This window comes from Microtus ochrogaster, unplaced genomic scaffold (assembly GCF_000317375.1).
Source record: "Microtus ochrogaster isolate Prairie Vole_2 unplaced genomic scaffold, MicOch1.0 UNK12, whole genome shotgun sequence".
Lineage (NCBI taxonomy): Eukaryota > Metazoa > Chordata > Mammalia > Rodentia > Cricetidae > Microtus > Microtus ochrogaster.
The window spans coordinates 4,468,524-4,489,864 of record NW_004949110.1 but is presented as its reverse complement, the minus strand read 5'-3'; positions in this window follow the sequence as shown (position 1 = coordinate 4,489,864).

Here is a 21,341-nt window from a genome sequence, read left to right as displayed (position 1 = left end):
GAGACAGGGTTTCTCTGTGGTTTTGGAGCCTGTCCTGGAACTAGCTCTTGTAGACCAGGCTGGTCTCGAACTCACAGAGATCCGCCTGCCTTTGCCTCCTGAGTGCTGGGATTAAAGGCGTGCGCCACCACCGCCCGGCTGTGATTTTCTTCTTAAAAACATACAGAAAAGTAACAATAGCATTAAGCATTCCCATACCCAGTTTCAATAGTAATCATCTTTTGACCACCCATGCCCTTACCTATTTTTGTTTACTTTATTTTGAAGTAATTCATGTTTATTGCATGTGTATCTAAATGATGAGGATTTTTCTAAAATATATTTATAAAGAATTATCAAAAGCAAATGCAATTAACAATATTCTTTTCTTTTCATTAAGTCCAGCTAGCATATAAACTTTTGATTATTTTCTAAGTCTAACATTAATTTGCATTTACTTAAATTTTTATTTGCATTGACTTACTTTTTAAAAAGCAGAGCAGACATGATTGGTGTGGGACTAAGCTTGCTTTAGTCCTTGGATGGTGTGCCCTTTTCTTACTTCCTTGTGTTACTTGATGAAGAAGCCATGACATCTGCTCTGTGTTTTCCTATACCAAGTCCTTTGTTAACCTCAATTCAAAGGAAACCCTGGAGATTATAGCTATTTGTGGCTTAATACAAGAAGAAAAGGCAATAGAATTTATGGAAAGTTAGAAATGAGTGAGCCCCGTGCAGTCTGAAGGGTAGCTTTGGCCTTCGGCAATTTCTTTGGCATTAAACATACATTTATATAATCATGAAATTTCCAAGACAAGGGCACAAGCACTTATGTGACATAATATATAGGATGTCAAATCTTTGGGGCACTTGGAGAGTAAATCCAAAGCCATGGGTTGAAGGTAAAAAATAGTAGATTAGGTGTCTTTATTCATGATCAATTTCAAGTTTCAATAACAAGCAAATAAATCAGTACAAAAACATTTAAAACACTAAAAATAAAGCAAAAAGTTTCTGTTCCACTACAGGGGACAAAGAGGAACAGAGCCCTTTGCAGTCCTGAGAGACCTGGAGCAGTGGGATGTGGGATGAGGACCTGCTGGGGCAGGGCAGTTGGGCTCCAGGAAGCTGAAGAAGCCGTACACTTGTCTCCTGTAGAGGGTCCATTTAGCTGCACTCATAAGGCTAACACCTCGTCTGCTCCCATGGCTCTCACCTCTTGGTGGTTACTTCTCTGAGCTCTTCTTTTGGCCTCATGGTATTTGATACCCTGTGTTTTCTGAAGCCTCGTGGTTTCCTAGATGCATGCTTATTTCTTCTTATTCTGGGCATCATTTGATCTCAGATTCTGCTGCTCACTGCTGTTTCTCTGTGGGCTGTGCTCACTGCTGTTTCTCTGTGGGCTGTGCTTTCAGCCACCTTCCTCAGAGATTTCAGTATCCTGAACCTCCTCCCTGGTCTTCCTTGCAGGACTAGAGTACTCTGTCTGGTTTATTCCATATTTGTTCTCCATTGCTCTCTTTGGCCACTCTTTGCCCAGATGGTAGCATCAGTAACAGAGCCTCCAAGCCTGGGAGTTGTCCTTTCCTCTCATCTCAGTACCCAATGGCCCCATCTCTCCTGGATGGGTCATAGTGTTCCGAATGCCCCTCCTTGGTCTCCTCAGCTTCTCCATTAGTACCTTTTCAGCACTCTTCCTGTCTCTGAGTCCTTCCTTTTCTCTGACCTCCACACTATAACAGTGACTTTTATTATGGTTTTACTTATTTGTTTGATTGCTTGAGGCTCAGTTCCAATATGTGGGGTGTACCACCTTGAATCTGTAATCCTTCCTTAGTCTCCCAATTGCTGAGATTCCAGGCATAAACTGCCTCCCTCTGCTGCACACTGAGAACTTTTCAAACCATTTAAACATGTGCATTGCCTTACTTTTAATTAAAACAAAGACAAAACAAAATAAATTAAAACAAAACAAAACTCTGAACTCCTTAAAATGCCTGGTCAGATTCCACAGGAGCTGTCTTGTTCTTCCACCAACCCCATTTCTCCCCAGGCTCCTCCCATGGGGGACTTCAGGCACTAAATCCCACAAACAAATAATTGCCTTTCATTCATCTGTGCCCTTTCTCGCGCTGTTCACCTTCCTGAAAATAGTGACACCTTCTGTTTCCCATCTCCAACCCTTTACGATTCTACTGCCATTCAAGGCAAAACTAAAGGTCATCTCATTAATGGTTCCCTGGATGATGGAGCTGTTCACCTGCAGAGTTTCCACAGTGCTCCAGCCGCCCTTATCAGCCCGGGAAGTACACTGTTAGTCCTCTGGCTGTTTCCACACTGCTGTGAGACCTCTTTTACATCGGGGTCCTTGGTTTCCTCTGATGAGCACAGGGCTGGGCAGGCAGTGAGCATGTGTGTACTGTGATGTAACTGAAATTGCTCACTGCTACCACAGTGTTCACGGCAGAGCTAAGGCATTGCTTCTGAAGATTACCTTGCTGAAATACAGGTAACATGAAATTGCTGCTGGAAGCAACCAGCTGGGGAGGAGATCCATTAGTAAACTGCAGTAGATACCCAAGCAGCAGTTTCCCCTTAGGGTAGCTGTGTGGGAAGGTACATCTTTTCATTCTGTGTGCGGGAAAGTTACCACTTTCTGATTAAGAAAAGAGAAGACAATAGGCTAGCAAGATCGCGTCATCCGAGAGGCATCATTTTGCTTCCTGCACATTTTCTCTTCTCTCATGTGGAACAGATAAATGAAGCTTTGGGGACCTGAATCGCTAGGAAATGGTGCAGCAGCTGGAATGAGGGAACCACAAAAATCATTCTTTGACCTTAATATTGTAGCTTCCAATTACAAGATCTTGTCAAGAACTTCAGTATTGAAACGTGTTGAAGTCCAGCTCCAGAACCTCTGTCTTTACCCCTGGACTTTTACCTTGTACCTTCTAAATATTTGTTTGTAGTTAGTATTACCTCTGGAGCTAGGGTTAAAACCTTGCAATTTTATAAATGGTTTAAAGATTTTAAATACGTTACCATTTCACAAGAAACAACAGAGATCTTCAGATAGCTCATGGCATCCCTCAGGTGACTTTGCTTCTAGTTGCTAAAAAAAAAGAAACATAAGCTAACAGCAGAAGTTTCGCCAAGGCTCCCTTCGCTTTCTTGAGTGACTACCTCCTATGGTAGAGTCAGAGTTGTGCTGTACTGACAGGTGATGGGGAGAGTCTTCTGTTTTGTGTTAATTTCATTGGTTAAATAAAGAGACTGCCTTGGCCCTTTAATAGGACATAAAATTAGGTAGGCGGAGTAAACAGAACAGAAGGCTGGGAGAAAGAAGCTGAGTCAGGGAGTCGCTGTGATTCTCCTACTGGATACAGACACAGGTTAAGATCTTCCCTGGTAAGACACCTCGTGGTGTTACAGGGATATTAGAAATGGGTTAGATCGATATGTAAGAGCTAGCCAATAAGAGGCTGGAACTAATGGGCCAGGCAGTGTTTAAAAGAATACAGTTTCTGTGTAATTATTTCAGGGCATAAGCTAGTCATGTGGGCTGCTGGGTGCTGGGGACGCAGCCCCGCTGCTCCTATTTTAACAGAGAGGTTTCATTTTGGTTCTGCAGCTTCACTGCGTTGATGGTTGTGGACAAATTATGTGGCTTTGGCCTTGGTCTCTCCACCTGTTAAAGAAGAATTGTAAGATATTTACTTTATAGGAAGTTGTGAATTAAATGAAGCTATTTTTTAAATACCTAAGAGCGGTGCCTGGAATACAGACAGCATTGGGAGTAGACTACAGACAACATCGGGAATGCTTATAAAATACGTATCATCCCTCAAGGAGTAGGGTGTCTGAGTTGAACTCTGGTAGAAAAAATGTTAACAGCTATAGTCTCGCTAGTTTTTAATTTTTAGCTTTTGAAGCATTGTCGTATATTTTCTGGTTTGGTACCTGATAGTCTACTCTGATAGTCTACAGCAACAGCCACTGAAATCTGAATGAAACGCCATGATGGGCATGGGCCAGCCCTCTGAGACTGTAAGCAAGCTCCTGAGTAAATGCTTTCTTTCTTAAGTTGCCTTGGTTATGGTGTCTTGTCACAGCAATAGGACAGTAGCTAAGAGAACATCAAAAGCAGAGTAAGTATGAATCTGAAAACACCAGGTATACATTGAGAAAATGGCAGACTAGTGACATCGCTGTAGTTTAGAAGGACGAAGAACAATGCGACATTGATGAGACATGAAGTTTGTTTCAGAGAATGAGACTGACGGGCTCTAAATAGTAATTGAGATTTAAATTTGGGAAGAATGTACTATTAACTTTTGTTGGTTATACAGGAACTGATTTTATTACTCTTCAGGTATTTAAATTCACACATTTAGACATACATATCTCTCTCTCTATATATATATACATATATATGTATATATATATATAATTTTATTCTTTGTCCTGCCTTTCTAAACATTACTGCTGAACACTTAGACACACCCAACATATGGGTAAGAAGGATTTTTGGCTTAAGCAGCAAACTGCATCTATCCAAGAGGTCAAGATGTGACAGATTCTGTGGCCATTGTAGGCCAATAATTTTCCCGGCTTGTATTGTAGTTTATTTGATTGTGTCTAGATGTTCTTCTAGATTTAAAACCCATTTAATTGGATGGAAATAGAAAACACTATCCTGAGTGAGGTAATCCAGACCCAAAAAGAGGAACATGGGATGTACTCAATCATATTTGGTTTCTAGCCATAAACAAAGGACTTTGAGCCTATAGTTAGTGATCCTAGAGAAGCTAAATAAGGAGACCCCAAAGAAAAACATATAGGCATCCTCCTGAATGTTGACCTTCATCAGGAGAAGAAAGGAGACCCACGTTGGAGCACCGGACAGAAATCTCAAGGCCCAAGTCAGGAGCAGAAGGAGAGAGAGCGCAAGCAAGGAACTCAGGACCGCAAGGGGTGCACCAACACTCGGGGACAATGGGGATGTTCTATTGGGAACTCGCCAAGGCCAGCTGGCCTGGGTCTGAAAAGGCCTGGGATGAGGCCAGACTCGCTGAACATAGCGGACAATGGGGACTACTGAGAACTCAAGAACAATGGCAATGGGTCTCTGATCCTACTGCACGTAATGGCTTTGTGGGAGCCTAGGCAGCTTGGATGCTCACCTTACTAGAAGTGGATGGAGGTGGGGATTCCTTGGACTTCCCACAGGGCAGGGAACCCTGATTGCTCTTCGGGCTGAGGAGGGAGGGGGACTTGATTGGGGGAGGGGGAGGGAAATGGGAGGCGGTGGCGGGGAAGAGACGGAGATCTTTAATAAATAAATAAATAAATAAATAAATAAATAAATAAATACCCATTTAATTAGACTCTGTATAATTTTGAGATGAAATTAAAAACCCTGAAAGCTTGCTTTCTTTCTTTCTTTCTTTCTTTCTTTCTTCCTTCCTTCCTTCCTTCCTTCCTTTCTTTCTTTCTTTCTTTCTTTCTTTCTTTCTTTCTTTCTTTCTTTTTTGGCACAATGAGTACCTTCTGCCACCTTGTCCCTAATACAGCACCATGTCTCAAAGCCCAGGAAAAGCAGGATCAGAGGCTAGATGTGTTGGGAGTGAAATAGTTCTGAGAATAAAGGGGTTCCTAAGACATTCGGTCTATAGAGAGAGATAGTGTGTCACTTGGAGAATGGGTGATGGCTCAGGTGCTTGTCTGCAAGCCCGATGACCTCATTTGGAACCCAGGATTCATGTAGCAGACAGTGAGAACTTACTGGCCAATGTTGATTTTGACCTCCTATGGTACATAGGCACACTCCCCCTACAGACCCCTCCACTGCATACACATAAGTAAAATAAACATAAACTACATGTAATAAGAAAAGAAAATATGTCTTTTGCTTGCTTGCTTATTTCATTTCATCTTTAAAAATTTCACTAAGAACTTGAACTTCAATGGCGTACATCCCATGTGAAATTTCCTATGCTAGTCTCTTAGTGAGATATCCCAACTTCAATTTAAAATACTATCATCTAAGCCTGTTATCTTAGCTCTCTGAACACAGAGGTAGGAGAATCTGGAGTTTGCACCACTCTAAGTTACATATCAAGATCTTGTCTCAAAACTCAAATTAAAAAAAAAACAAAATTCTTTCATTTTTACTATAATAATACATATTATAGTAGAAAATTTTGTCTTTTTGAGGAGGGTCAATTCCCAACTCAACCAACACAACAACTTTTTTACTTCAGTAATACTAACATAGTGCCATGATAAAAACAAGGCAATGCAAATAACAAAGCCCCTAGCTTGGCATCCAAATGGTTCTGTATATTTCCTCTTGTTTCAAGCTGCATCACTCTGGGAATTTGCAAATAAATTTGTTCTAGAAGCTCTGTAGTCTGCGTGTTGCTGAGTAATTGCTTAGTGATAGATAGTTTGGTTCACTTGTTTCCGTCAGCTTTCAGTTTCATAGCTTGGCATTCCGTCAGCTGATAATTTAAGTTTATAAGAGAGTTATCTTTTCACTGTTAGGTTTTCTTGGTGGCCATCATCAATTATCAGGAGAAAGATCTTTTTTTCCAGAGACTAAAATAAAAAGCAAATGGCCCAACTTTCAAAATTTTTCACATTATCTATAAAAACATCATTCCTAATAATACCATATATTATGACTATATATTTGTAATATTCATTGAAATACCATGTATTAAGTTTGCTGAAATTTAGTAACAGTAGAATCTCAATATTTTATAAATTTTACTACATATACTTGATAATCAGCCAAATCATCTTCTAATCTTTCAAGCTTTTCAGTTAATTTTGACATATTTTCTAATTTACAAACTATTTTTAAAATTATAATATAAATCATCTTCCTAAGAATTCGGCATCCAATCATGCCTGGTTTGGGAGGCTGAGTCAGGAGGATCACAAGTTCAAATCCTTCCTGGATTGCACACTAAGTTTAAAATATAAATGATGTGGACAAATGGTCTTCCCACTATTTGTAGTTTTTTGAGAGTGGATTGTAAGACCAAGGTGGATCCCCTTGTCTCAGACCCAATTATGCTTATCTTAAGTGTCTTTCATGAAGAGACTACTTGACTTGGGACAGGGTACCCCTGACTTTCTAACATAGAAGGGAGAAGAGCTCCCAATCTGATGATGTTTTGCATCAATCTGTTGCTCATGTATAGTGGCATTTCAATTATATTCTAATAAATAAAAACTGCCTGAAGATCTGAGAGTAAAATATTCCCACTAGTCAGCCTTTCTAACCAGATTATTGTAACACACGCCTTTAATCCTTGTAGCCCCAATAACATGCGCCTTTAATCCCCATAATCACCCTAGAGGTCATAGAAATCAGCTGATGCATGCCTGTAATCCCAGTGGTGCACACCTTTGATCCCAGCCCTAGAGAGAAATATAACACAGGGCGAGACAGAACTCAGATGCAGTCTCCTTCTGAGATTCCAGAAGGCAGGATTGCAATTTCAGACTGAGACCAGTGGCTCGCTGTTTTGCTTTTGTGGATCTTCAGGTTGAACCCCAATATCTGACCCTAAGTTTTTATTAATTGTGCTTCACTTATGTGTTTGTTCACATGGCAATCTCGCCAGAAGGGAGACTAATTTGCTGCACTCTGGACTCAATACTAGCTAACTAGCTGTCTGCCTCAGCTAGGCTCTACTGGATGTCATAGCTCCCCGTTTAATACTACATGCTACTTTTAATTTGTCCATTTATTTTCTTGCTGCATGCTTAGTTCACTTATTTGAAATCCAACATACTGCTGTCTTGTACCATTCCCTGAACAGCAGTTCAGGACCAGTCTAGACAGTTTAGTGAGACTGTGTCTCAAAATTAAAAAAAAAAAAAAGTAAAAGGAATAGGAATATAGCTTAATGACTATAGCACCCACAGAATATAGCACATACTTAGCATGCACAATACCTAGGATCCCAGTACCCCCAACAAAAACAAAAACAAAAAAACAACGCAACATGCTAAAACTCACGTTGTTGAATAATCTGAAGTATATAGAACCACAGGTAGCTTGTCTAGTTATGACTAAGGGATTCACTGCCAAAGTCTTTAAATTTGCTTCAGGGATCGCAGGGCAATTCTCTTGATTGTTATCATTTGTATGACTAAGAATAAACATATGTACACATGTTCTTGAAGCTTTGTTGGAATGCTGGGTCAATGTAGACTTGTTTCTTATACCTTAGAACTTTTACTTTAATAAGAAGACTAATGAACAAAGCCCCCTTTCAGAGATTTTTGAATAATTTTAAATAGATGTTACCTCAGAACTTACAAATTCTGACTCATTTTCTTATTTTTGTTTGTTTGTTTCTGAGACAAAGTCCCATGTAGCTTAGCACTCACTATGTAGATAAGTATAACTGAGTTCCTGACTATTCCACCTCTACTGCACTCATGCTTGGCGTGTAGGCATGTGCTGCCATGCTCAGAAATGGATTCTGACCTATAAATTCCATTAAAATTTTATACAAGTTCTGGAAATGTGCGTGATTATGTGCTCACTTCAAATGAAATAACTCAATTGTTTTGGACTGGGATCTTTTCCTGAGCTCTAAGGTACCAGACTAAAAGAAAGAGGTAGTCCTGCTAAAGTTGTACGTTCCCAACTGGAGATAAGTTATGTGACCTTCCCAGAAACCAGAAGAGTTGAGAAATAACTGGGCTTTCCAAATAGGCCAGTAGGCTAATTAAGGCAAAAGGTTTTTAACCTAAAGTAATCTGATGCTAGGCAGTCAGTATTTTCCTGTTATTCTGGCTGCCTGACCCTGCCTTGCAAAGAAAGTTTTTATTTATTTTTTTTCCCAAAATGACCAGTTTACTTGTTTTGGATTTCTTTGGGCTTCTTTCAATCTATAAAAATCAGTCTTTGTTCTGCCAATCTGAACATTATTCTGTTTTATAGAATGAAATATTGCCTATTCTAGAACTGAATATAAAGCCAATTAAGATCATTAAACTAAATTGTTGTAATTTTGCCCCTTGACACCTGAGAAATGAAGTGGGCACTTTTCTATGGATTCATGTAATTTTCAGATTATGAGAGCCGTGTTAGAATGATATTCACAAAGGATACCCAGGTTTACAATTACAACACATTTCAGTTGCAATTCATCTCACATGAAAGGAAATGTCATGTTCTACGTGACATTTACATAAAGTGTTAGCTCTTTAGTTTTAGAGCAGAAATTCAAATTCTTGACAGGAAACAAACATGCTGTACTTGAGGCTTCTATTTCATGTCCCATAGTAATTACAGAATACAGTTAAAGAGTACACTATGAACCTGAAAAATAACTGGAAGAAAGGATTTCCAGCATTTTCACTACAAAAAAGTATTAAATATTTGAGGTAATACTCATGTATCAACATATGGAAATAGCATTTTGCACCTCATGTATATGTCTTCTTATTGCTTCACAACCAAAAGCAATATAAAGCCATGCATGATGGCTCATTTCTGATTCTCAGCTTTTGGGAGGCTGAGTCAGGAGAATCTTGTAATTGAGTCTAGCCTGGGCTACATGCCGAATATCTGGCCAGACTGGACTACATGGTAAGACTCTGTCTCAAAAAGAGAAAAGAACCTGTCCCTCAACAAACTTATATTCTTGTTACTCAATGTTTAATTATTAGTTGAAATTTAAAGTTGTCAAAACATAAGACCCAAAGCATTAAAAACATGTAAATATCTTACATTAATATATAATAAGGCAGAATTTATTTGATTTATTATTGAAGGCACCAACAAGAGGACACATTGATTAAAAGAGGATTCTAAAAAGAAGGCTGAATATAGAATGATAATTTAGGTACAAAACAGGAAACTAAAGTCTTCCTCATAGGGATTACAATCTATTTGTTATTTTATGTATGCATAAATGCCTGCATGGATGTGTGTGCACATCCTGTGTGTCTGGAGCCAGTGGAGGTGAGAAGAGGGTGTTGGAGTCCCTGGAACTGGAGTGTCAGGTGATTGTGAACCTCCTGACATGCGTGCTGGGGACTAAACCTGGGTCCTCTCCAGGAGCGAAAACAACGTTTAACTTCTGAGTCATTTCTTTGTCCCTGTTTATTTTTCCTATAGGGAGGTGGCTATTTGTAATTCCATCATGTCAAAATGATTTGCAAACTGTCAATATTCTTCAAGTTGATGGCTAACATCACAAGAGTCTAATCATGACTCTAATCAATGTAAACTGTCAAGCAATGGCAGGTGTCCTAGTCGGCTGACCATTCGCAGTGTTCCCATTAGGCAGTGGAAGGGTTGCCTAGGGAAACCTCCATCAACTCTGGCTCTACTACCTCTTTAGTGACTGGAAAGTCACAAATTATGTTCCCAGTAGCTTAGTTGCACTAACACTACTACCGTTTGCGTTATAGTAGCAATTGGCTGGGTGCTTCCTATGGACAACACTTCTGCTGTAAGCATACACTCACTGGGGACCGACAATGCCTGGTCGGTGCCTAGAGCAGGATGAAAAGATCTGGCAATTCTGCCTTCATGTTGAGCTGTCCCTTTTGAGTCCCAAACCTTTGTGTCAAATTCGACTCAGTTTTGCATGTTACCTGTTTAGCAGCTGAGAAATGTTTTGTCCCACATTGTTTTTTAGAAAGGTTAACTTGATCTAAACTTGATTGTTCTTTCCCTTACATCCCCTTCAAGTTAAAAAGCCAACCAATGGCCCCCATGATCAGAAACACCAGACCATGAAAACAATGGGAAGAAGTGGTATTTGACTTCCTAGAAGATCTTTGGTCATCACCAGAAAAGACAGAAGTAAGCCTTGCCCTCTACCAGCCTCTCTTTCTCTTTCTTTCTCATGTTGGCCCTGTACCTGTCCCCCTCTCACCCTAGAGAATAGCCGTGTTACAACATAGCTACCCCTTCACCATCTGTTGGCCACTCAGTGAAGCCTTCTTTATCCTGCCTTGAATGTACTTCTGGACCTGGGTTCTAGAGACGTAGAAACCCTGTCATCCTGTCACATTGTAGGTTAGTACAAGCAGTCCTCTTTAGCTGCAGCAGCTGGCTCTGTAGAGTCAGCCAACCAAAGGTTAAAATTTTTTGATCTCTCTCCAAATATGTGAAATCCGCCAAGACAATTACACTTAAACACAGTAACTCTCATGTGTCACCTGTACTGGGCTTGTTATTATAAGCAATCTGGGGCTGATGCAATGCAGGAGAGAGCGAGAGAGCCTGATGACCTGAACGCTGTGCCATCCTATAGACATCTGCAGGTCTTGCTATGAGAGGAGGCCCGGAAACCCTGTGGAAGAGACTTTCTCTCCAACAAAGGTTCTTAACTAGAAAGAAGATAAAATAATCCTTAAGCTAAGTATTTTTTGGAAATAAAAATTAGATAAAATATGAATATGTAATTAAGAAAGAAAAAGATAAAGAGATTGCCCTCTTGTCTGATTTTCTAGAATTGAGATGTTTATGTTTGCAGCTTTTTAACTGACACCATTTCTTCCTTCCTACCCCTTACTCTTACTTACTTTCCAAGCCTGGCCTAGGGTAGTCATTAGTTCCTTGCTTGTAGATGGTCTTTAGCAGACAGGGATGAGGTCACCTCCTTACACTTAAGTACTCTAATATGTAACAAATAAATCACTTTTTATTCTAGTTCCCATACAGGCTTTCAGTAGTATCTCAGGTTTCTATTAAAAACAGCCTGGTGGCAAAATTTAGTACCATTTATTAGGGATGATGTGAAGAAAGGATCACTTAGGTTCAGGAGTTCGAGGCCCATCTTGATGACACAGTGAGAACTTTTTTGAAATTGGATAAATAAAAGCAAATAATATAGACTTGACATACTGTATTCTTTTTAACCACATATATTTAAAGATGCAGATTTTATGTGGAAAACATATTTGAGAGTTCTTCTCCAAGCAGCAGTTCCTAAGATACTAAAGGGATTTTCAACACTGTTTGTTACTCAATAAGATTATGGTATTTTTGTACGTATCCAAGCTGGTTCTTATTTTACTTTTTAGGATAACACATTCTTTAATGTGTGAAAAAAAAGATTGCTTTAAACCCCGAAGGAGCATGCCTCACATTTATGCCTGTTTCCCATTTAAGCATCAACTCACTACTTTCTGCTTGACTAACACTTCTCCTATTTTGGTCCACTCATTACTTGATAGGCTGCCCACCATGGCCACTGTTTCTAGGATGTGAACTGCACAAGTTCGCACACCTCTAGGAATGTTGGAGATGCTTAATGATACATTGAAGTAATTTCACAAAACCTTCCTGGCATGCCTTAAGAGGGAGGAACTAGAAACCTGTGGGGGCTCAAGGTTAAGTGTTTAGTGTGAAGGTTATAGAAGTTTATTATTGGTACTGAGTGCCTCTTACTTTTTTTTTTTTTTTTTTTTGTGGAGCTTGGTACCTGGGCCTGGATGCTGAGTATGAGGGTTAAGGTTTGCTTTTACAGATGCATCTATAAGATTTGTTCTTTAGTGTCACCCTCATCCCTCTCTCTCTTTCTCTCTCTCTCTGCCTTCTTGACCCTTTACCCTTCCCTTCACCTCTTTCTATCTCCAGTGAGATTTCAGGCTTTCATAGGCGTTTGAGAGAAGTAAGTTAAGGCTTGGTTTTCTTTTATCTCTTTCCCGCCCACATCCCATTAATACCAGAGTCTATCTGGCCAGTTCCATACTCTGTCCTAGAAAAATGTACTTCAATTTTCTTCTTAGATGTCTATGATGGCACTAGAATCTATCAAGGGTCCTGATACCCAGTTGTTCAAAATGGCACTCTTGACACTCTCGACAATAATTGAACAATGATGGGATTATTTTCCTGGTTGATGGACTGAAGGCTACCCAGAGGATGGGGAAAAGAAGAAGAAGAAGAACCAGAGCTGCACAGGAAGAAAATGGCATAGTTAAAACAGATTATTAATGAGATCCTTATAGAAAATACATAGTTGGGAAGGTGAAAGTTAGTAGGGAACAAAGAGAAGAGAAAGTAGTCACAAGAGAGAGGTTCATTTAGTGTGATATTGAATAAAATGATGGAAATTCACAAGCTGAAACCCGCTCAGGGAAGACTTTCTGGACAACGTTGTGATGCTTTGCTTATGTGATGGAGGACATCCATTGCCCCAGCTTTTCTGTTCTTCCTCCTCCCATCTCCACCTTTTTCTCCTTCCATCCTTATACTTTCCTCCTTCTCTCCTCCTTAATCCCCCTTCTTTTCTTTTCCAGGGACTGACTATTCTGTTACAACTCAAGCCAATACCACACCACTTCATGGTAGGGAGGGCAGGTAATGACATTTGTCATAGACTGAAATGTTGGAACTGACTACACCATCCAGAGTCCTGGGACAAAAGTTTTCAACATGTTAATTCAAGAGCATTCAAATGTTTCTTTGGAAAATATAGTGAAATAAAAATAAAAATTCTGGATGAGGTTCTTCACATTTGAGAAGACATTCAAATCTCCCCTGAAAAATGAAGGTACCGCTAATCAAATAACATTTGAAATCAAAAGGAGTGAAATTTCTCCATGAGAGGAGAAGGAGGTGGTGGAGAAACAGAGCTGTGGCATTTACTCTAGGCATTTACTGAATCTTGTGATGGTTTTGTTATGGAGCCTCTGACTTTGGAATCTCAGCACACATAACCAAACTGCTGTGAGTTAAGGAGGGCATCTCTCACCAGCATCTCCTGGCAGTGAGGCCACCCACATCACCTTTCTCTGCCACACTTCTGGGCTACCTTTCCTCATCTTGTTCTGCACATCTTGGCTACAGGAAAATACATGTGTTTCTACATGTGAGGAGCCATACACACAACAATGATCAATAAATTGCTCTTCCCCTCTTGAAGGTTCACTGTTTGGTTTGGCGTGTGTTGAGACAGTCCTGATCCTTGGTGTTTAGTCCAACCTGCCTAAACTTCAGGATCCTCCTGCCTCTGTTCTGGGATTGCAGGAAGAACTAAAAGGCTTGGCTTTAAAGCTCTACTTTGGTAAGAATACAAATAATACTCCCCAACCCTGCAGCACTGGGGCCCTGAGATGATGGACAGTTGGAAGGTGTGGAACTCTCTGAACTGAGTGGAGCAATGGGCTTGCTGGGTACCTAGCTGACTCCAGGGTGGTAATTCCTAGAGTGTGTCTAATAATTTTAGTTCAGATAAATCTTCATTTGGCACCGCTTACTTTACCAATGAAAATTATTTTCTAAACATCATTTATATTAGTGAATGTTCTAGGGATGATTTTTTTAAGAGTGCAAGGGCTTCTCAGACACTTATACAATCTATATTTCTGACTTAGCTTTCTAAAACTAGTAAGCTTCTTTTGGATACAGAATAAAGTTAATGCATGCCTACACCACAGTGTTTATCCTCAAAGTAACTCAGTGTGGAGATAATATGACCACTTAGCAAGTGCGGACTGATGTTTGGGACACAAATCAACTCTGATAGAAGAGTTTCCTGCTAAGCTCAGTTTTCATACCAGAACCTCCTGGCATGTTTATAAATCAGGGTCTGTGTTTAATATTTTCACAATTTTTCTCATTACCAATCAAGCTGCATTGAGTTAGCTTGGGCATTGGGGTAGTATTCATAAAGTAAAATGTTATTACAGAAGATAGTTTATATGATAAGAAATCAATCATGTGAGTCCGGCAAAGAATTTTAAATCTCATTAAATTGAAGTTACAATCTTTCACATTCGTAAAGAGAATTCTCTTAAAGGGGAGTGTTAAGAGCAGACTGGGGAGTGTTTGTGTGAAGCATATACATGCAGAAAGAAGCGGTGGAGATTTGAGAAGTGGCTCTCAAAGCACAGAAGCATAAATCTGCTGAAATAAGAGCAGCGGGGCATTCTGAGCATTGAATCTAAGCACCCAGCTGCCCACATGGCTAGCTTAGCTTATGCCCTGAAATAATTACACGGAAACTGCATTCTTTTAAACACTGCTTGGCCCATTTTTATCTAGCCTCTTCTAGGCTAAATCTTGCACCTGGACTGGCCCACTTCTTATAATCTGTGTAGCCCACGAGCTGGCTTACCAGGAATGATCTTAACCTGCGTCTGCCTGGAGTGGGAGAATCATGGCGACTTCTTGACTCAGCTTCTTTCTCCCAGCCTTCTGTTCTGTTTACTCCTCCCACCTATGTTTTAACCTATGAGGGCCAAAGCAGTTTCTTTATTGCTTAACCAATGAAATCAACAGATTGATATATGACACTCCCACATCATAAATCTGTATAATATACTTCCTTCACATGAACCAGTCTATGAGGGCAAAATATGTGTGAGTGAAAAATCATAATGAAATCAAAACAAATGGATTAAAAATATATAATGAAAAGCTAGAGGCATATTTCATAAACATTTTAAAAAGATTTTAAATCTTTTTATAGATTCCTAGGAAAAGCACAAAGGTAACACAATTTCAACATGTCCCATAGCTCTATTCTTCATTACTATCATCTTGCCTATGTGGTGGTACATTTTTCATGATTAAGTATTCAGTTTTAAGGCAATACCAACAACTAAAGTCCAGGCTCCATGCCTGTTTCCCTGGCTTTTAATCTAGTCTCCTTCTCTGTCTCAGAACACCATCCCACACACTCCTCCTGGATGTGATGGTTTCTCATACCTGTCTCTGTTTTGGATGACCATGACCACTTTGGTATATCAGGCATCTCTACCTCTCACCAAGATTTGCCTTGTGGTTTTCTCACGATCAGACTGGGTTCTTGCATTTGGGAGGGAAGCCTGAGAGATTAAGAGCCACCTTGTTATGTCCTTTCAAGGAGAGACTGTGAACACAGATCCTCAGCGTAATATCAACCTTAGTCATCTGGCTGAGACTGTGTTTGCCAGGTTTCTCCACTCCTCTCTTCTCATACCATCCTCTTTGCAAGACGGCCACTGTATGATGAGTAAGAGGGATGGGGAGAGATTCTTAATCCCTAACAACTATAAAGTAATGCATGAAAATTTGCATACAAAAAGGAATTTTTTTTTCACTAAGGTATGTAGTGTGAACACGTTTTCATGCCAGTAAGTGTATTTCTACAAGATGGTAACAACTGTGGTAATTCTATGAAGCTAATTCATTGCTGCAAACTCAGCTGTCCAAACCTGGCTCTGGATACAGGCACTCAGAGTGCAAAATGTCCACCTTTTGTAACCTCCGGTTTGGTGCAGAAGACCTTGGGGAGAAGGTTGTTAACCTTGCTTCGAGACTCCATCAGGCTGTGGTGCAGACGAGGTCATTCATTTTCTAGTTCTATCATCTAATTTCATAGTAAAAAAAAAAAAAACTCAAGACACCACGCTAATATTTAGTTATTGAAAACACGTTTTTAGAGCATGTTCTAGAGGTGGAAGACATAGGCTCAGGGCCAATGTTTTCAGAATAGATACGTTAGAAGGAAGCCAGCTGGGTGGAATGCTGGGCGTTCTGGCAGGGCTGGGCTTCTGCCAACTGAGCCATTTACAACACAGTAGAACAGAGGTTATCTTGAAGACCTTTGCTGAGTGAATGTGCAATCATCTCTGTATAGAGAACAGGTAATGTCAATTTATGGCTCTGTTGGGCAGTAACTAGTTGTTAAGTTTAACCCAGTAGTCTCATCCTGACATTTCTTTGTCCAGTTGCCTACTTTTTCAAAAGGTGTTTGGACCAGTTTTGAGAACTTGGTGGCTTATTCATTAAATAACACATCCAAATCTTTAACACATGCTCAATTCATATTTGCTCAAGAGTCATGATTCACCTTCCTGGCAATTATCCTTCAATAAGACCATATCACGAGTGTTATTTGTACTGCTATTTCAGTCCTGCTGTAAGGTCCCGACACACGTAGGCTGTCCTAGCAGAACATCATTTGCTCTTGGTTGAGGTGTCTGTATCATCTAATAGTACATCTTCTTGGGTCACAGGCTCCTATAATGAACATGTCCCGTAAAACTGCTAAGTTGACTACGTGCTTAATATAGACTTTTCATTCTCTTTTTGTAAAAATATGAATGTAACTGAAAAAGTGATTGAAATAAGCTATAAAAACTAAAATTTTTTACCAGGCAAATATTGAAAACATTACTAGATCTGATTGCTGTCCTTGGTTTTGGCCTTATAGAGAGGTTGGAAGTCATAGCTCATGGTCCAGTCTGGCTTATCATCTGTATTAGTTAATAAAGTTTTATTAGCTTACAGTTGTATTTGTTTTCTATTTTTTGTCTCTAAGTGCTTTGGGTTACAACTGAAGCCTTCTATCCCACAAGGCCTAAAATATTCAGTATTTGTCTTCTAACAGAAAAAAACATTGTCAAACTTCATTTTGTCTATGATTTTTCATATGTTTGGTTAATATTTTATTACTCGACAGAAGGCATCAGACAGCAAATATTCCAGAGTAGCAACAGCTACCCTTTGTCTTATAATGAGATGCTTTTCAAATAAGCCTAATCTACCCCTGTTATTTATTGCTCAACATTAGATTTTTATCAAACGGTATATACTTTGAGCAAGTCATTCATCAGCTGGTCTTATATAATCAAGCTTTCTAAAATATTTAAATTATACTGTTGACAATGGGCTTCAAGTCATAAAATATTTCACTGGGTCAGTCTGGCAAATAATCGCCTGCCTTAGGCACATAATGGCTTTGCTGAGTGAGGAGCTGAGGAAGCTTTTGTCATTTTGCTCTCAGCCTCTCATCTGATGAAGTGATGGCGTTAGGAGATGTGTTCCGGGTAATATTTATGAAGCTGCATTTTGGTAAGTGAGCTTTGTGATAGAGGAGACAGATTTTATATTAATGTAAGGATAGAGAACAAATGCAAGTTTTCTAATGTTCAAAACTTCAAAAAATATATTTTCATGAATTGGTAACTTTTGGAAAGGGAAACCTTTGATATTACATAATGTTGTATATCTCCTGTCTTTAAAGCTCAGCTCATACTGATGGTCACTTCATTAGTTCTAAATTCACCGAACCATCTTCTGGCTATAAATCTTTTTTTTTTTAAAGGCATAAATAATTCCGTTGGCTTTTGCCTCTGTTGAACAGCTTCCATTCTTTGTTCTGGGCTTCGTGCCCTCTGGACAGATGCTAACCAAGAGTGTCTCTTGGCCAACGGGTTGAGTGACGTCTATAGATAAAGTGCACAAGGGGATGCTATGAAAAGGATGTCATGTACTCATCTTTCTTTCTGTCTGACAATAGACCTGAACAGGACACAAAACTAACAGACACACTTGCTAGAGATGATGCAGGTCATCCATAAGCAACTCGTGCACACAAGGAGCAGATCCAGAACTGTGGGATTATGGTACCAGCTTCCCAGCGGTCACACCTGTTCCCAGGGCTTCCACTAGCCCTTTCTCTCCACACCCTAGTCCCAGAGGATTGCTTACTTGCATTGAACCTTGGATTCCTTATTTTCATGCCTAAGGGAGAATTCTGGGTTGGGGCTCTTTAGCATCTGAGCATTGAATCTAAGGAGTCAGAGTCAGTGGGATTTATATAAATTCCCAGCAGACAATTGCATTTCGATAATTCATAATTGGTTATAATTATCTTTCATATCTGTCGGAGCCCCTTTCTTGGACTCAGATATTCTCAGGTTGAAAATGTTTAGGAAAACTGAAAATTGTATCTGCACTGTACCTGTACAGATATTTTTCCTTGTCATTGCTCCCTAAACGATAGAATGTAGCATCTACTTACACTGCATTTATGTGACTCTGGGTATGATAAGCCACCAAGACTTGATTTAAAGTACATAGAAGGACGTGCATACATTCTGTCCACACACCTAATGTGATATATGGGTTGGAGCATCTGTGCATATCTTTGCCTCCCACAAGCATACTGAAGTAAGTCTGTATTCCTAGTTTTTTCCTTCCACATCAGAGCTTTGGCATCCGCTGAGAAATATTTTAATAATTCAAAGTCACATAAATGACTGGCTTTTGTGAGGCCTAGTATGTTACCTTTTAAGATTTGTCATTTTCAGGCTCACATTGGAAACCAGGGCCCTCGCAATGCTCTGAGTTGCCCCCTGTATGGCGCTTGAGACTGAGACTTCAAATCAAGTTCCTAAGTCTTTTTTTTTTTTTCACTCAGGGAAGAAACGGTGAGAAACTAGGGAGCATTTCATGGACTTGGAGCCTTGGAGAAAGAAGGCCTGTGTCCTGTGCTTGCCAACATGCCCTGCTGCCGATCCAGGGCCGGGGCTGAGTTCACCCTGTCAGTCTTGCAAAATCAGACTATTTATTTGCTTAATTGGGAGAGTGAGGCAATGCCTCGCTAAGTAATAGTTACAAAACTCATTTTGGTAATTAAGACGGTCTTTGTTTAAAGAGGCAAATGCAGGGGCTGTAATCAGAGCTGTGCTGATGCAAAGGAGGAAATTCTAGACAAATCTGCCCCTTTCTCTCATTTCCATTCCGGTAATTTCCTCACTTTTCAGTGCCTAATGATTCGGCTTCTGTTTTGTTGACTTGACCCTTTCCTGCTTCTATTAAAGTTTAACCTGGAGGTGAGTACCTCCGTTCAGCTCACAGGATGCAGACCTTCAGTTGGGCTTGAAACCGTTGCTCAGGAGTAAACACACTCCGCTTTAGGGACAAGTCATTCCTGCATATTGGAAAAGAGATAGTTTTTGTCAGCTCATAATCTCTCTTTTCATCCATGCTCAGGTATGCTTAGGAGATTACGATAATGACGGCAGGAGAGCCCTGATGTCAGGTTGTAAAGGATACTTGAACTTGACAATAACAAAACCAAAAAGGAATGACTGATAATTTTCTAAAGTCAATGATACAGAGCGGCTCGAAAATGAAGGTTATTCGGATAAAGACAGCTTGGCCGGCTTGCAGACACTTTGTTTGAGTTTTGTTCCTGTCGGGGAACTCTCTGAAAGGTGCCAGGTCTAATGGAATTTAGATAAAGACATTCTCATTTCAGCTGAATTTCAACATTCCTTGGCTTCTGATTCATTCCTGTAATATCAGCAAGCTGATAGAATTTCAGAAGTGCTCCAACATTTTTAACAGTCTCTGTTCCCGAGGAAGCTGTCACAGCAACTCAACCTGGGGGTTAGCCGAAGAGAGGGAGAATCATAGGCATGCCAGGCAGGTGAACTTGAGAGGCACTGCAGAATGGAAATTTCCAGTGCAATTACCTTCGGAGCCAACATGAATCAGCTGAATTAGGTATCTCCAACGTGTGAAGTCGAAGCAGCTCAGAGAAAGCGTCCCCTTTTGCCTCAGAAGCTTTCTTTCACTGTCAGGATAGTAATTAGGGAGCCATACAGAAAAGCAGGGCAAAAAAAAAAAGAAGAAAAAAATCCAGCTAATAGTGTTGGTGAGTTGGTCAACTATGTTTTTCCCACTATGGTCCAGACTGCAGAGGGCATGGTGGGAATCATGGGATGGACAGAGAATGATGAAAGGCCAAGGCAGGCAGTGCATGAAAGGCAGGCAAGCTGGGGCAGGTCACTGCAGTGTGGGCAAGGGTAGCCGGTGGATGGATGCTGAGTTACTTACTTTCCTATTGCTGTGATGAAGCACTATGACCAAGACAGGTTATAGGGGGAAAAAAGATTTGTTTGGGCTTAAGGGATAAGAGTCCATGTTGATAGAGTGAAGGCGTGGTGGCTGGAGCCAGAAGTTGAGGGCTTGCATCTTCAAAACATAAGCACAAAGCAAAAGCAAACTGAGTACAAGGCTTTGAAACCTCAAATCTAGCCCCCAGTGACTTATTTCTTCCAACAAGGCCACACTTCCTAAGTCCCCCAAAATAGTGCCACCAACTGGGAGCTAAGTATTCAAATGCCCGAGACTATGGGAGATGCCACCATAAAACATTACAGATGAAGCAGAGGAAAAGAACTATGTGAGAAAAGTCAGGAGACGAGTTCCCAGACCTGCAGTCGGCAGTCTTCACACTTAGAGCACAGCATGGCCCAGCAGCACTAGCTGGTGCATCCACAATCACCACCCTTGTGAAACCCAGACCCACTGAGGCAGCACCTCTGTTTAAAGAGATCGCAAGTGACTCAACTGCATGCGGAGGTTATCAGGGTTTCTGTCCTGCCCAGTTCCTGCAATCATTAAGTCCCAAAGACATCACACAGAGGTCTACATTAGTTAGAAACTGATTGGCCCATTTGCTCAGGCTTCTTATTAACTCTTATAACTTATATTAGCCTATTATTCTTGTCTATGCTAGCCATGTGGCTTGGTACCTTATTCAGCGAGGCAGTAACATCTTACTTCTTCTGTGGCTGGGTCACAACCA